Genomic DNA, 7,084 nt, shown 5'->3' on the forward strand with positions numbered 1-7,084 from the left:
ATTTATGCTTTCCTTGAAATTATCTGTCAAGACCTTTATCAGTTAGGGGACATTATATTCTTAAAATTGACTTTGCTTTATGAAACTTTAATAATGTTGGAGTTCTCTGCTCTTGGTACCACCTTTGTGATGATGGGAAATACTGTGGATGATCAAGGACTATTTCAAGAGATCATGGAGAGAAACCGTCTGGATTCAATTTCATTATGAGGATGTCAAAATGTTAAACTACTTAAAATAAAACCCATACTGTTTTTATGCTAAGTTATATTCTACATGTAGCTGGAAAAATGTTAAAAATATTTTTAAAGAACTACACATCTGGGCTTCCCTGGTGGTGCAGTGGTTGAGAATCTGCCTGCCGATGCAGGGGACACTGGTTCGTGCCCCGATCCGGGAAGATCCCACATGCCGTGGAGTGGCTGGACCCATGAGCCATGGCCCTGGGCCTGCGTGTCCGAGCCTGTGCTCCGCAACGGGAGAGGCCACAACAGTGAGAGGCCTGCGTACCACAAAAAAAAAAAAAAAAAAATTAGAAGTATCTGAAATAAGCCTAAATTCAGAGTTAATCAGATTGGCCTGCTTTCTCAGGGGGACTGGAATTCACTGCTCTTTCCCCTCAACTCCCTGATGTCAGTGGCACTTTCCACAGATGAGGTGGCCTTCTCTGCCTACTGTGGAAGCTCAGTTCCCCCAGGCCCACTCCCTGTCTGAATCCCACACTTGAGGCCAGGTGCCACCCTTCCCAGAACATCTGTGGTCTCATTTCAGTTTTTGACCTGCTCAGATTGAGTCCCTGTAGACTCTTTCTCAGCTTGAAACCTGATCTTCAACCCCTTTCCCTGACCTCGATGGTTACCTTCCTACTTTAGGTCTCAGGTGCTTTAGCTATAAAATGATATAGTTGCCCTTAATTCTAAAGTCTTCTTTCTAAAGCTCTACAATGTGGTGGCTCCTTGAAAATGTTTCTCTTTGCTGGTTTTAATTTTGTAGAGAATTAAAACCACAGCTACTCTAAAAGACAGTATGTTACATTGGATAAGGAAAGTGTGTTTTTGTAGTTAGATTAACAGGGATGGAAGATGACTTAGTATGTTTTAAGACACTCATGATCCATTCCCGTGAGAGTCAGGGGAAGAAGGGGAAGGGAGTTAATAAAATACCAAACCATTGTGACAAATTAAGTTAACAAAGATGTAGCTGATTAGTTACTACTTGAATAAGCCACACATATCCAATTCAAGTTTTCCTTTATTTTTCTAAGGAGGGATCCCAGTGAGCTGAGTCCCATGTTCAGGAACTCCACGTTCAATGGCTTAGTCTTTAAAAACTGTTATGTTGCTGGAAGAAGAAATATTTCCCATCAAGTCCTAATTGATGTTTAGCTATCACGCACATTTGAAATAAATTTATTACTCTGTCTGATCTCAGTGTAATACATTCCAAAGGGGCAAAGAGCACACGAAAATTTATGGAGTCTCCATCTTCTACACTAAAGTGTGCAATAAATTACATAATATTGGGCCGTGAAATTCACAAGCCATAGAAACCACACCATTAGCAATGTATACAGTGGTAAACAGCAGGTAATGATAATCATATAAAACAAAATAGACTGTGAGTGTTGGCACTGCTGCCAATAAAGCAATCATTAAATGCATTCATATGCATCTACGCTAGGTAAGCTCTTTGAGGGCAATTGCTATGAATTCTACATACCTGTCAGGATATTATATAGAGCCCAGTTTCTATGGCCTTTATTCAGAGAGGCTGAGAAACGGTTACTGTGGGTAAATTCAGACCTTTTCTCAATATAGAATTTGGCCAACATGCATTCTGAACAGCAAAATTTCACATTGCTTTCAATTTTCCTACAGTACTTGCCACCTCAACAAATGCAGGATTAAGTATAATGGATTATAAGAAGTTAGAAAGGAAAGATGGAAGAAAAGAAGGAAGGTGGAAAAAAGTTGCGTATGGAGTACATCAACATTTACGTAAAGAGTGGACCTAAAACTAACCTGAGGTTACCCTAAACTATTAGCGTATGATATAGAAGCGTAAGTGAAAAAATAAAAAAAAACCAGCAAGGAAAACTCAAAGATTCTTTGTTTTTTCACTTTACTGCATATACACGTCCATCTTAAACAATCGATATGCTTATATCCAATAAGAGCATTGTTTTGCAAGGCTATTTGGGTTCTATCAGCATGTGAAGGTCGGACAACTCAACTTTAGCAGAGTTAGCCTTCAGGTGAATAATTGCTTCTTTCAGGTTGTGAGCATTTCAATTTTCCAGAAATGTTCCCCAAAAAATGAAAACTAAAAGAGTCCTAGGACAGCGTCCTTTAGAAGTTTTATAGTATCAAGGTTTTTGGAGGAAGAGTATCCTTGTCGATTATCAACACAATGATTCCAAGCAGGTCAATTTATGCTGAGAATATTATATAACAGACCCCACTTCACCTCCATTATACTGACAATGATCTTCCTTACTTCAACCTTGTGCTTCTTAGTAAAGTTGAAAATACTGAGCCAAGAACAGACAGTGACAATGCCAGAGACTCAGATGTACCTATAAGGTGCCTTCAGACAACATCAGCCACCCAGGCTAAAGTCCTGGTTTAAAACATCCCAACATGAATGAATCTCAAAAACCATATGCTGAGCAAGTGAAGCCAGATCAAAAGGGCACCTACTGTATTATTCAACTTACATGAAATTCTAAACTGGGCAAAATTCATCTCTAAAGATAAAAATCAGATCCGTGGTTGCCTTGGGGTGGGAGATGGGGATACTTTTGCAAAAGCCTAGGAGGAAACTTTCTAGGGTTTTAGAATTGTTATCGATCTTATGGGGGTGGTAGTTATACAAATGTGTACATTAATTAAAAGTCATTGAACCGTTGACTAAAAATGTCTGCATTTTATTGTGTGTAAATGATACCTTAATAAAGTTGATTACAAAATGAACCAAAAACAAAACAAAGAAGAAGAAAAACCTCTCAAGACCTCAAAGGAAATACACTGTTTTCTTCCAGCGTACCAGATTGGAAATGAGGCACTAGTCTGTTCTACCCTCAGATTATCCCGAGGATTATCTAGTCTATTTTAAAGCACTAGAGTCCCCTATCAGAAAAACTCACCCCATGTTTAATTACTTTGATTTCTTCTCTGCCTCTTCTCTCACACGGTGAAGTCATTTACGGAAGAAAAACCATCTTTTTCCAACTTTGCATCATCACATATTCTTTCCAAAGCTACTATTTATGAAACAAAATTTGGCTACACTTTGTAAAAATCTAGTTTTTTGAGCCTGACAAATCTTAACAGTTAACCTATTGCCTCCTTTGGAATTTGGAAAAAAAATTATTTTGAAAATGAATAGCTGAGATTTGACATTTTTGTTTTTTGTGATTTTCTCTTCCCCTAAGAGAGAAGTGAGTAGGAATGAGAAACACATACATAAAGAAAAAACAAGTTATCTTGCTGCCTTTGCACGGTTATAATTTATAGGAGGCCCTTTTCAACAATAATCTATTATCAGAATCAATAAAAATAATCTCCATGAAGGCCAGGCCAGGATATTTGTCTCTTTTTCAGCAGATTGCAATACAAACCACATTCATGGATATGCTTCTTCATGATCTTTGTAATACTGTAACAGCTGACCATTTCCTCATGCCTCTTCACCTTAACTTAAACCTGGTTTTTCATTAATGACCTCACATTTCCTTCTCTATCACTTGGTTGTCGGCCTCTTTTCCAACTCCAACTCCAACTCGCATTTCACTCTGGAACCAAAGGAAGACTCACACCTTCCTGCTTTTTAGTGGTACCTCAAGGTCATTACCATATTGTGATCACCCTGAAGAACAGCCAGACAATTGTTATTGCAGAGCCATCTGACAGTTTGTAGCTCTAAAAATTAACTAAGGACCGCATTTGTCAAAAATACCCTAGTTTAAGATTTTGGTAATATAGCAACAATAATTCCGAAGTCATTTATGACGATCAGTGTGGGAAGCACCTTCCTTTGGGAAGATCCTTTGCCATACAATACACTTACCCTGTCAGGTAATAAGGAAGCACGGCCGTGGAAATTAAACTTTTGTGGAAAGAAGTACTTGGCTTCGAGAAGGCTTGAAGTTCATACATTTTTCTTGAATTAGATTCCCCATTAATTACATTATCCACAGAGAGGTAATTATCAGAATTATGTAAGCAATTAAGGAGATGCTACTCCACATTCTTTCAGCTTGTTGACCTTTCTCACTTTATTTCATGTGGCTATCTGAAACATCAGTGATTTACATGTCTTTTTTTTTAACAGATTTCTCTGTGTGTGTGTGTGTGTGTGTCCCCATGATGAAAACATCATTAAAATAAAATATCATGAATAGCCTCTTAAGAAGCAGAGTCTACTTAAAGTCCTGGAAAATGTGAAAGCACTAATATTCATGGACAACTCTACACTCTGAACGCTACTCCAAATTTTATTGATCTCTATTTTGTCTAGGAGTTTTTCAAATTTTCTACCATGATCATTTGTTAGTTTTATAATTACATAATAAAGGCATTACATCATACAATCTTTTGTTATCCATTGCAGTTTTAAAACTATTCCTTTCCTTGTCCTCAGCAGATATGTCATAGATTATTAGTACACAAGCAAAGACTTTCAACGTAACAGTACTTTATAGTGAGAAGAACTATACTGAGCTATCTCTATCCTAAGACAATGCACTAGGAAAGCACTAGGAATTCTTAAGCACTAGGAATACAGAGACAATCAAGGGGCAAGTTCCTTGCCTTCGAGTATACATAATCATTATAGCAAATGCTTAAATAGCACTTAGTATATAACTCACCACAGCAGTCTTATTATACTCCTTTTAAATAGGTTAGCAGAGGAAGCCACAGGGAAGTCATAGGGTAAAGCCAGAATTTGAACCTAGGTAGACTAGTACACTGTCCACGGCTTTAACTACTATGATAAATATATATATATATATATATATATATATATATATATATATATGCCATATATATATATATATATATATGACTCCAAGTATTCCGAAGTTACAAAACACTTATCTACCAAAACTCAAAAAGGAGCACACAAAATTGCATAGAAAATAAACATGTAAAAGGTCATAAATAAACCACAATATAACCTGCTCCACATAATATACTGCCTGCAGTGTCCTGGGCCTCTCCCATCCTTAGGTAGCTGGAAATTACAACAAAATAATACTTTTCACTTTTGGAAGCCACACTATCTCTCATACCAACCAACCAATTACTTCCTTAGAGAGAATAGGAAATTAACCTGAATATCAGAAAAAATATATATATATATAGCATTACTGATGTAGAATCTTTATTTAAAGACAACAACTTCAATAGCAGAGGGAACTTTACCATTGCAGGCTTCAGATAACCTCTATATTTCTCAGGTTTTATGCTAAATCATAAAATGCCATATTGTGTCTGAAGCTATTTTTTCAATAGTCGATTTTCTTAAATGGACTAGCAAAGTAGTAAATACTGAGGAACATTTTGGCTCCCAAATCCTAAAGCCATTCTGATTATGCCTGGGTCATCATGGGGACATCATCGGAACTACCAGAGGACTGGCAGAAATACCAGTGGTCTGGCCAGCTTATAAATTAGAAATTATACAGAATCCAAGTTTATTTTTTTGTTAAGTAATTCCTATGAGGTTTTTGGGATGTCAATGTAAAGTCCTTTGATGTGTAATCTTTATCCATTAGATAGGGAACAATGCCAATCCCCATCATAAATACGTTCCCAATCTGACACTGAAAATCCACTGTAGGGCATAGGACCTGCAAATAGGATATGAATCACACACATCCATCCACTCAGAGAATCCACAAATATTCATTTTTAAGTCTACTATATGCCAATAATGTACCAGGCTCTAAGATGCTAAACCATGCTAAATGCTGAAACAGACATACTCAGTTCTGGCCCTCCTGGAACTTATGACCTACAGAAGTGCCTTCATTGTAAATGGTCAGGACTCAGCCAATGCTATTATCATCAGCAGGTGACCAAATGATAGAGCTTGCTTTCTAAACAAGCTCCACACTCTTTGCTTTCAACATTTTTGCTTTCCTTCAAGCCACATAATCCAGTGGTCAGTTTCTCCCAGTTAGTGAGGTTTGGGGAAAATGTACCCAGTGAACAATTCCTTGTGGCCTCACTCTTTCCTCACACTCTCCTCTGTGCTCTTGAGCTAAAGAGACCTGGATTCAAGTCACTTGCTCTAACCTTATTATTTTAAAATAGGGCTGCTCCTGCTTTGAGGATTTCCACGGGATCAACACAGTAGCAAAGCAGCACTGAATCAGAAGCAGGTACATTTCAAAATGACAGCTCTAAAAATATCCACTCTCCTTTTGTTCTCCTCCTATCCCTTTGCTCTGAACACCTCTGCTCTGAGGCTTTGCCTTTACCCTTCTCTGATTACTGCTCCAAAAGGGTTTCCAAGAACCGGGAGTATTTATGGTTTCACTTGCTCCCAAGTCCTTGGTGGAAAAGGATGCTTGCTTTCTGATTCTTACTAATTCCACACTCACATTGTTAACACAAAAATCATCACTTAAAAAAATTTCCTCAGCTTCATATTTCATCTGGGCCAACACTGAAAGAATATTTTCAAAGAAACAATATCCTCTCTCCTTTGCTCTTCTGAGTTTCACGTTTTTACCTCCAGTCTCATTTTCAACCCTTATTATGGGATGCATCACCAAAATAGAAGAAAGTTCTTTCTGCTTTCCCTGTACCAGCCAATTATTCTACTTTGTTCTGTCTCTAACGAACAGAATGCGAAATCAACACAAAGCCTGATTATGCGACCTCTTCCAAGGGAAAGGTCTGAGAGTTGTCTATTTACTAATGAAGCTCAGTGTGTATTAAGGGTTGACTGAAGCAATCATCAGGAATTTTCATCCCTTAAATTAGTGTTTTCCACCAGAGGCACATCGTTCATTTCAGATAATATAACTTTTAAGTTCAGGATACAACTGGACAAAAGAAAAGAAAAAAAAGTA

This window comes from Mesoplodon mirus (assembly GCF_964341445.2).
Source record: "Mesoplodon mirus genome assembly, chromosome: 3".
Taxonomy (NCBI): domain Eukaryota; kingdom Metazoa; phylum Chordata; class Mammalia; order Artiodactyla; family Ziphiidae; genus Mesoplodon; species Mesoplodon mirus.